This window comes from Macaca nemestrina, chromosome 3 (assembly GCF_043159975.1).
Source record: "Macaca nemestrina isolate mMacNem1 chromosome 3, mMacNem.hap1, whole genome shotgun sequence".
Classification (NCBI taxonomy): domain Eukaryota; kingdom Metazoa; phylum Chordata; class Mammalia; order Primates; family Cercopithecidae; genus Macaca; species Macaca nemestrina.
The window spans coordinates 6,818,152-6,829,478 of NC_092127.1; positions in this window are offsets into that span (position 1 = coordinate 6,818,152).

Genomic DNA, 11,327 nt, shown 5'->3' on the forward strand with positions numbered 1-11,327 from the left:
TTGAGGGCAGAGTTGAGAGCTGGAGGGTCAGTGAGTGAGCCGGGCTTGGTGAATACGTTTCCCACCCCTTCCACCATTCTGTGCGTAGAAGGGATCTGTGCTTTCTTCCTGGTGCGGTGCAGAAATGAGGGAGACTGCCCAGGACATAGCCAGTGTGGTGGGGTGGGGCGGGGCAGCAGCAGGGTACACAGGGCTGCCTGCTGCAGCCGCGCAGAGAAGGTCAGAGGAGACAGTGGCCAGCGGGGTGTGGAAGTGGCAGCCAGGCCCAAAGGGACCTCTAGTGGAATGAGGAAGACAGAGCCCCTGGAGGCCAACGGGACTCTCCAACTCAGTGGAGGCCGGCAGGGATGGATGCCCACAACGGGAGACAAGCAGGGGCCTTGTATCTGTGGGCAGATTGCAACCCAGGATGAAACTCCTTCCCTCCGAGGCTACAACGTTACCTTCAAACCTACACGTCAGAAGGGCATTTCCTTCCTTAGCAGAAGGAGGAGGGAGAGAAATGCTGAACTCACCGATCTCACACCTCAAGTGTCCACATTTTCTTTTCTTTTTTTTTTTTAACTTATAAAGAACAGAAATTTCTTTTCTGATGGTTCTAGAGACTGGAACATCCAAGAATAGGTTTGGTGTCTGGTGAGGGATGCTCTACACTTTCAAGATGATGACTTGATGCTACATATTTCAGAGGTGAGGAACGCTGTGTTCTCACGGGACAGCAGGGAAAAAGCCAAGGGACAAGTTCTCTCCATCAAGCCCTTTTATAGGGGCAATGAACCCCATTAGTGAGGGCTCTATCCTCCAGACCAAGTCTGCTTCTTTTGCTAAATAGCCTAAGAGCTCATTGTAGAAGCTGATCTACATTCTAGCAAAGTTAGGCGGGTGTGGTGGCTCATGCCTGTGGTCCCAGCACTTTGGGAGGCCAAGGTCGGTGGATCTCTGGAGCCTAGGAGTTCAAGACTAGCCTGGGCAACCTGGTGAAACCCTGTCTGTACTTAAAAAATACAAAAAATTAGCTGCGGATTGGGGATGCGGTCCCAGAAGCAATTCTTATTATATGTATTTCCCTATTGCTGATTGGATGTATGCCTGTGAGCTTTTAAATTTACGTTTCCATGAGTTTCTAATGGATTTCCTAAATGATAACAAGCTCTGTGAATTTGGGATCTGTGCCTTCCATCTGATTCAGAAATCTTCATAAAGTCCTAAATAGTCGTCGTCCTGGCACCACTGTACATACTCCTTAGTGCCAGATTGGTTCCCCCAGTGCTGTTTTCTTTCTTTCTTTGTCTTTGCTTGGCTCTTCCTAGAGAAGTACATATTAAATTTTTTCTCTTTTTTTTTTTTTGTTTTTTGTTTTTTTTGAGATGGAGTCTTGCTCTGTCGCCCAGGCTGGAGTGCAGTGGCGCAATCTCGGCTCACTGCAAGCTCCGCTGCCTCCCGGCTTCATGCCATTCTCCTGCTTCAGCCTCCCGAGAAGCTGGGACTACAGGTGCCCGCCACCACACCCAGCTAATTTGTTTGTATTTTTAGTAGAAACGGGGTTTCACCGTGTTTGCCAGGATGGTCTCGATCTCCTGACCTCGTGATCCGCCCACCTCGGCCTCCCAAAGTGCTGGGATTACAGGCGTGAACCACCGCGCCCGGCTAAATTTTCTTTTTCTAAAAACAATTTAAGAAAGCATTGCCATAGGGCGGACAGAGGAGGAGGTCCGATGTACTGGAAGCGGAGGTGCCACTGATGGTTCCCAGTTCAACCTGGGCCGCAGTCAGCTGCTTGGACTACCAAGGCCACCACGTACTGACCTGCAAACTGGGATTCTGGTTCCTCATCACAGGACTCAGCAAACTCGGCAACTAGCTGTTGCCTTGGCTGGCACAGGCTGCTGTGTTTGCACGGCCTCCCTGCCTGTGTTTGCATGGCCCTTGAGCAAAGGATGGTTTTCACATTGTTAAATGGTTGAAATGAAACCAAAAAAGGAACGATATTTTGAGGCATGTGAAAATTAGATGAGATTCACATTTCAGAGTCCATAAATAAAGTTTTATTGGCTATAGCCACTCTCATTTGTTTATGTCCTTCACAGCGCTTTACAACAGCAGAATTGAGTAGACGCACAGACACCGCAGAGGAGACCGTGTGATCCTCGAAGCCTAAAATCGTTACTCTCTGGTCCTTTACATGTAAAGTTTGTAAACCCCTTCCTGATCTGGGGGCCAAAAAATAAAAAAAAAAAGAGATAATGATTCCTACACCAGAAGGTTTTTGTGAGGATTGAATGAATACCAGTGATAAAATAAGAGACTGTACCTGGAATATGTGGGTGCTTGAGAAATGATTTCCTCCCACCAAGCTTAGCATCTGGTCCTTATCACATTCCCTAACCAGTTACATTTACAGCCAAGATGGCTTTGGAGCACAGCACAGAGCTTCTGCATGCCACACAGATGGACAGGATAACTGTACCTCACCATCTACTCAGAAATACCCCTCATGAATGAACCTCCTAGAAATCTGCAAGGATGAATTTAAACCTAAATGCTTCCCCATGAATCTGACAAACCTCTAATATCCGGTCTAGAAATCACACAGCTAAGTTTAATAATTTATACGTGTTTTACAGGTAGCAGCACAATAGTTAGGAAAGGCAAGTTGCTCATCAACTGTTCCCCCAGATCCAGGAGATGTAGATTGCAGTGAAAAGCGACTCTACCTTGCTTTCCAAGATTAATCTTAAAAAAAAAAAAAATTTGAATTTTCTAGAGATAGGGCCTCGCTGTGTTGCCCAGGCTGGTCTCGAACTCCTGGGCTCAAGCAATCGTCCCACTTCAGCCTCTGGAATACAGGCTCTGCAACAGCCCTTTAATTCTAAATCCTCTCTCCAAGTGACTCCCCTGCTTCAGATAATTTTATGTTCATATGGCCACTAGAGAGCACTTTGAGACTAACAAACTTTGCTCTGTGCGCCCAGGCCTCTGTTGCACCCTGGTCTCCTGAGGTGGAGGGGCTGTGCTCTGCTGCTGCGCCATCTAGCTACCAGCGGCGGCCTCCAAATGCCTATCAAGGCTGATGGATGCATTTTGTGAAGTTTAGTGACCTGTGGTAGTGATAATGAAGTATTCGGAAGCTCAGATAACATTTTATTCTGTCACTACGGTTTTCTGCCTTTAGTGACATCACCTAATTTGTACTGCTTTGCCGCGTGTTTCTCAGGCAAGCATTTCAGCCAGGGTCCCAGTTTCCTCACTGCTCCTACTCCCTTCTGTCAGATTGAATTTCTCTCAAAGAGAAAATATTGCTTGATATTGATTCCAGTGCACAAGATAATTTCAGGTTCTCACTCTACAGTTCATCCAGGTCCCTGTTTAAAATCTTGAAGAGGTTTTCCAAGGCTAAGAGGCACAGTTCAAAAGAACAGTTTTTAAATGTGTTTAAAAGACCCTTGGCTACATTTTCTGATGTTTCATCAGCAGTTCGCACTGATACACTTTCCATTGTTATTACAACTGAACCATATCATAGGGAGTTGTACCAGCAAGACCATCAAGTTTTCTAAAAAGCTATAAAGCGTTCATGTTTTCTGGCCTATTTCTTACTGTGCTCTTAAAAATGTTTAGTTTCTGCCGAGCCAAATGTGTACCTCCAAAGGCATACACAGTGAAAAACTCTTCAAGCATCTCAGTGACTGCTGTAATATCTGTATATACGGCCGGAGGATGATTCTGTTTGGATGGAGGAAGGGGCAGTTCTTTGTGGTGTGCACTGTGCATGAATCACACCGCCCTTTGGCGAGGCCCATCAGCACTGGGGTCTAGCTGTGGTTTTAGAAGGAGAATCCACTTCCCTGACCACTGCTTATGAGCACTCCCCAAAGCCACTCCATTCTGATATCATTGTTTGCATCAAGGAGAAATCAAAGGCATCAGTTCTAGTCCTGACTCCGATGGATGGAGGCATTTATAAGGATAGGTTTTCAGGGGATTTCTTTGATGTTTTAAAAAATCCAAAATAATTTCTCCCTCTTTTGAATGACACTTGACTTTCAGGTAAAGAATATGTCTGCATGTGAAATGTCAGTTCTGTCTAATAATAACCTGCTTAATGTGCCACTGAAATCTCTAATCGAATTTGCCACCATTTTTATAAAATGAAGTTCTTTTCCTCTGTCCTGGCGCCTGGCTCCTAGAAGCTGGTTAGAACAGTGTCGGACTGTTACAAACAAAACGGATGGCTTCATAAGGAAATTACACTCTACAATGCAAACTCGCTATGTCACCCTTTGCCGATACACGTCGTTTGTACTTTGCCATGAGAATAGCAAGGAAGTGAACAGGCTATCAACCAAGACTTTCAAGAAATACACTTCTCTAGGTTTCACAGGGAGCCATGAATATGAAAACTTAACGGAGTGGAAAGCAAGATAAGGAGTTTCCATGGGGGCATGTTCATTATTGAGTAGATATGGTTAGTTTTCAGCAGCCAGACTTAGTTTTTAGCTATCAGTCTCTAACCCAGACCAAGCCACCTTCTTCTGCAGTCCTGGAGGGTGTACCACATGCTCCCATTTCTTTATTTCATGTGATGCTTTTTTGTATGTGGGTAATAAGATAGTCAAACTTTATCTGAAAGGCAATGTTATCCCTGGAATTTCAACACGGGTCGAAGAGTACAAAGCAGAAAGATTATATATGTGTGCATGTATGCATGTTTCTTTGACTGAAATTCCATGGTTCTTGGGGGCTATGATTTTGTTAAGGACATATGAACATTTAATATTTAGTGGATGCAAATAAATGGCACTGACTCTGCCTTGTCTGGGCTTTGTTCTGGAAACCAATACAGATGGCGTCTTCTCCCGGAGCTAGTGCGGGGCTACGGTTAGGGCAACCTCTCATACTCAAGGCTGCGATGCTAGTAATTCTGCCCGAGCTTTCGCTCCACGTGCAGGCTCCCATTCCTTGCAGCGTGTATATCTCACACTCCTTCCAAAACAGAAACTGGGGTATAAACTGAATATTGTGCTAAGAGGAAGTAATAATGAAGGGAACAGGAATACCCCTGCCTTTATAACCTACCTCCTAGGTGGGAAGAAAGGGCTGTTTTAGGTAGAAGACACACACACACACACAATCATATTCTGCTTTGGGAAAGCTCTCTTTTATTGTTGTCTTACATTGTCACTTAACCCCTGAACGTTGGGTAACCTATTATGTAGTTTTATCTTCTCTCCAGCAAAGAGAGCTAGGGCGAAGACTGACTCGGCTTTCTTTATGCCCCTCGAAGGCTTGGCAGAGTGCCTTCCACAGAGAGCCTCAATAAACAGTTGCGTTTTGATTCATGGACTGCAAAGCTGGACATGAGCAGTGTGGCATGAGGAAATCTCACCAGAGCAGCCGTGTGAGTGGGAGAGAGCCAAGTCATCTTTCTGGGCCACTATTTCCTCATCTGTAAAAAGAAGGGGCTGGACTCAATGATTGCTAAGGTCACTTCCCAGCTCTGTAAATTCCATGCTTTTAAAAAATGCTCGGGCTGGGCGCAGTGGCTCAAGCCTGTAATCCCAGCACTTTGGGAGGCCGAGGCGGGCGGATCACGAGGTCAGGAGATCGAGACCATCCTGGCTGACACGGTGAAACCCCGTCTCTACTAAAAAATACAAAAAAAACTAGCCGGGCGAGGTGGCGGGCGCCTGTAGTCCCAGCTACTGGGGAGGCTGAGGCAGGAGAATGGCGTGAACCCGGGAGGCGGAGCCTGCAGTGAGCTGAGATCCGGCCACTGCACTCCAGCCTGGGCGGCAGAGCGAGACTCCGTCTCAGAAAAAAAAAAAAAATGCTCGGATCCCGAAAGAAGAACATCTTCTTGAGTTTGCAGACGAAAGAGCCCGGGGTGTATTTATGTTTGACCTCCTACCACATTCTGACTTTCTACTCTAATGAATCTGGGTTTATTCTTCACTGAAATGGCTCGGCTCCAGGAGCCCTTGGTGTGATTCTAACACTGTGTAGATATCGATTTTTCTTGCAGGTTAGTGGTTACTGTAACCACCAAACTATTAAATCTCTCTTGTTCTCTTAGGGATGATTTCACGAGGGCCGTTCCACTCCCTTTGGCTGATATTTAACTCAATCCAGGGCTAATTTGAAGATAGCATTACTAGGATCAAAGTAGCTTAAAATGCTTCATGGCTGAGAGCTCCCTACCTTGTATCATTTCAAGTTATCTATCAAACACTGCAGCAGACAGAGGTTTGTCAGAAATGGGGCCTTTGGAGAACTCTGGCTTTGGTACTGCCATGTGACTCTCCGTCAGCTCCTGAATCAGAGCTTTGAATTGCTTACTGTGAACAGCGTCAACAGTCATTCACATAGGATAGGCTTCCTCCCTTATTTTGTTTGCTCCTGACTGTAGAAGATGACTTCTTCCCTCATGGCATTAACAACAGATTGTTGTCGTCGTGGTAGGATCACAGGGGTTATCCTCAATATACACATACATGGTGTGCCACAATACTAAAATATTAATTTGATTCTCGCCTTCTCCTTTTAGAGCTTTACACCCAACGAGCTTTCCAGTTAGCTGAGGGAAGGCACAACACGTCAGGCAGGTTATGATGGCCATTAACTCCCAACTACAGTTTCACAGGGGCTTTCATTTACAATGGTTCTTAGGCATTCACCTTGCTATACCATAAAATACACACTGCAAAATGTGTGGTGATGCTGACATCAATAAAGAATTCTATATCCAGAACCATAGTACCTTGTTGATTACCCTTTAGGAGGTTCCTTGGTGACCCCAGAGTAGAGGGTGTAATTTAATGAAATCATTAACATTTCTACAAAGCCAACAATCTGATACATTCTCTTCAGGTAGGCACTTTCACAGAACTAGCGTAAGTGACTATTCCACATGAAGCATTATCTTTTCTTGTACAACATTGAAAGCTTACATGCTGCTTGACAAATTTGAATTTTAAAAAGTAAGAATGATTGGCACTTGGTAACTTACACAGAAATATAAAGTGGTACGAGAAAATTGCCCATTTCTTTTAGATTTACATTTTATATGTTTTTTTTTTCTTTTAAGAAGCAATAAGACATGTAATTTCCATCCACTTCAACCAGTTATGTATGAAAGAGGCTACAAGTTCAGCTCTGTAGAGGCAAAGGAAGTCATGGGGAGAGGCATCACGCCAGGAAAGAGGAGACCGCCTTCTCCTCCGCCTTCAGCTCTGCTGTACTAGAGATGGTCATTTTCAGGCCAAGCCCCAAATCCTAGGACTGAAATCCATGCCTCCTTAAAACGATACTGTTCACTCTTGGTTCCCTGACCCACCAGCCCCAGTGTCTCACTTATCAAATGTCTCTCCAGGTCTATGAATTGCAAGGAGAAAAAGGAGGTGGATAGGGAAGTAGAACCAGTGTTCATAGACAAAGACTTCTCTCTATGAGTTAGATGCTCCAAACAATTTGGCATAGAACAATGATTCTCTATTAACTCATTTTAGCCAACAAATATTTATTAATATAAAACAGCAAAACACCCTGCTCCGTGCATATGCCATGTTAACATTTCCTTATTGACCTTCATTGAAAAAAAAATTTTTTTTTTTTTTGAGATGGGGTCTCCCTCTGTCACTCAAGCTGGAGTGCAGTGGTGCAGTCATAGCTCACTACAGCCTCAACCTTCTCGGCTCGAGCAATCTTCCCTCCTCAGCCTCCTAAGCAGCTGGGACGACAGGCATGCACCACCATGCTTGGCTAATTTAAAACTTTTTTTTTTTTTTTTTTTTTTTTTTTTTTTGTAGAGACTGGGTCTTGCATAGCCCAGGCTGGTCTCAAATTCCTGGGCTCAAGCGATCCTCCCATCTTGGCCTCCCACTTTGCTGGGATTATAGGAGTGAGTTCATTACAATGAACCCGGCCCTTCATTGTAATTTTGAAGATGTATAATGACAAAGTAATTGGTGGCTTCAACTCATAACAACAATGCTATTTAGGGATCCTGATTTTTTTCTGATAGGAATGCTCTGTCATGTCAATTTGCAGAGTCTGTATGCCCTTCATGGAACACAAACAACTGACCTCATGCTCTAACATACATACGAAAATGTATATACAGGTTGAATATCCCTTCTCTAAAATGCTTAGGACCGGAAGTGTTTCAGGTTTCGGATTTTTTCAGATTTGGGAATATCTGCATACATATAATGAGATGTCTTGGGGATGGGACCCAAATGTAAACACAATATATATTTATGTTTAATATACACCTTATATGCATAGCCTGGAAGTAGTTTGACAGAATATTTTTAATAATTTTGTGCATCTATCACATGAGGTCAGGTGTGAATTTCCCATTTGTGGGAGTGTCAGCACTCAATAAGTTTCAGATCTTAGAGCATTCTGGATTTTGAATTTTCAGGTTAGGGATGCTCAACCTGTACTGTATTGATAAGACCACCTATTTATTTTTTTCTAGAATTTTCACTGTGACTTTTTTGTGGTTTAGCAGACTTACAGTCATCCCTTACTTAAGATTTACAGAGTTCTCTCTAGTTTGCACTTTAGCATGGAAATATAAACAATTATTTCTTTGAAAATCAGTCAAAGTGGCACTTTGCCTCTAAGTGCAGTTGTTGAGTTATGAAAAGAAGTTTTTGGTCCTGACTGACAATCACCAAATTACGAACAACAGGCAGTTTATAACAACATTTACTGTGTTCACTGGGCCAGCAATGAGGTTCGTTTTTTTCTGTATTTATTTGGGGAGAGGGGAATGTGAGGGCAATAACTGGCTTATAGTATCCATCATGGTATTTGCAGCACTTAGCACATAGTAGGGAATTAATAAAAAATGAATATTGTTGATTTTACAGAGACTCCAAGAATGGAAGTAGCTTCTCAAGGTTACTCAGGTTGTAAGAAGTGGGAGTAGGGTTCAAAGTCTGGTCTGACTCCAAGGCCTGTGCTCTTTCTCTCATGACAAACTTGATGGACAGATTGGTCACTTTCCTGACTCCTTGCCTCTGTTTCCCCAGTTACAAGTCACATCCTTACCTTGGCAGGCAGAGGAGGTGGAAGGAGGGGCAGGTAGTATCTTGGTAGGGCAGACATTTGCAAATGCCATCAACCCCTCTTCTGAGGTGGCCCTGGAAGAATCTTACCTTGACTTCTGTTTTTAATCGCGATCCTCCACCTAAGGCACACTGAAATATTAATATGTTCCAGGTTATGCTCTACACTAGACATAGATAACACGAAACCCCATAAACAAAAGGGCCAAGATAGTAGTCCTTAGGAATGTGTTGATTGTGTTCAACCTACGTGAGGCCCTCAAGGAAGGCCAATCTAGATAGGGCTGAACACATACCTAACCTCTGTATTTGTAGTAGGTGCAGAAAGATCCTCAATTTTAAACCCAAATACAAGATATCAGCAAGTGAGATTTAACACCTACAGTCACACTTGGAGTTACAAGGTGTTAATGAGAAAGACATAGGAAGGAGTATATTTTTCCCCCGTTGGCCACGTGGCTTCACTATTGGTGCAGAATATTTGAAACCTCAAGTTGTGAAACTCTGAACAAGGAGGGTTTCCTGTATTATGAATGATGTCATCTTTAAGACGAGGGACTTTCAGTGAAATGCAGGAACATTCAGGGTAATCTGTTTTCAGCAAGCAGGAGCTTGAATTTATGGCAGAGGGGAGTGTGTGAGTTGACCAAAATGGAGAATGATGAGAAGTAACTAAATTATGTATGACAGTCTTTACAGAGCAGAGGAAGGAAGAAAGCTTAATGATGTTGTGGTTGAAGGACCAGCAGCAATTGGTGATGTATGGGTTGTAGGCTGGTAAGAAGAGAAATGGATCTATGAAGACCCAAAGACTATAGATGAGTGTGCCAAAGACCAAGTAGTGGATTTGGGAGGGGGAGGGAAACCGGGGCTCAGGATATATGACACATTTTAGCAGCAACAAGACAGCCACGTAAAGTCAACTTGACATTAAAAATCATCATCTTAATCTATGTGGCTCTTTCAAGCCTGAGTCTTATCAGGGCAAAAAAAAAAAAAAAAAAAAAATCTATAGTTAACAATGAAGGATTTCTCCCTTTTGCTTTCCCGGCATCCACCAAGAGCAGTACATAATTTAATTATTGAATCTACAAGCTGGACCATGAGATGAAGAATGATGTGTCTGTTGTAGTGAGTAATTAGACAGAACCAACTGTTTACTCTCATCATTCTTCCTCCGTGAGGCTAAATTAATATAGTTAACAAGCTTTTGTATGGAACAGCAGTTCAAATCCGGGACGTGCAGATCAGAACTGATGATTATTACGGTAGCTGTTATTTATGGAGTGCTGACAGTACCCTCAAGTATGAGTGAAACAGAAAGGGGTTCTTCTGTCATTCTCTGTGCTAGAACCACTGTAAGGGGCTAGACGTCTGCGTAGGGTAACGAATTTCATGAAAATCAGATTTAGTTGCTTGGGGCATACGACTCCAGAAATGTCACTGATGGTCTTTCCCATTGCGCTGTTTTTCTGATTTGCCCTGTTTTGAAACAACTGCAACAAAATGTGCACAGTATCAGTGGGCAAGCATTACCAGGAGGTAACGTGCAGTTGGGGTGCATGTGTGGTGATACGGGTCGAGCAGGGGACGGCAGGCTTTAGCAAACACCTCAGGCCCTTCCGCACAGTTTGAGCAGAAACTGCAAGCCGGTCAGGCGCAGCTAAATGCAAATCCAGCTTCGAGGCACTGAGCCTCGAGGCACAGCACCCCCGCCGGACCCAGTTCCCTGCCCCATCCGGTGTGAAACTGACCCAGCCACCGGCCAAGGGTCCCCACGGGGGCGCTGCGAAACAGCGGGCTCACCCCTGAGACCCAAACCAGGTCTCCCCACCTCCCACCAGCTTCACGGCACTAGATTCTTGGGGTCGTCTTTTAATCACACAGAATCTCTATAGTCGTGACTCTAAGGAGCTGATGGAACACGGATGGTGGGGAAAACCTCACCACCACCACCACCACTAAACCGAGCAGCCCCGACGGTCGTGCAGTCAGGCCTGGATGCGCCCAACTCGCGGCCACCCTGCGCCACGCGTGACCCGGGCAGCGGGGCGACCTCGGGGCGGCCTGGCACCCGGGGAGTGGTTTGTGCTCGGGCTGTGAACACCGCCGGCCGGACCGCGGGCTGCATCACGGGGACTGCGAGGCGTACAGCGACGCCGAGCAGCGTGTTCGCGGCGTGCGACCCTCCCTCCCTCCCGTGAGAGCTCCGGGACCCTGGTCCCCGCCCGACAGCCGTTCTGCGAGCGCGCG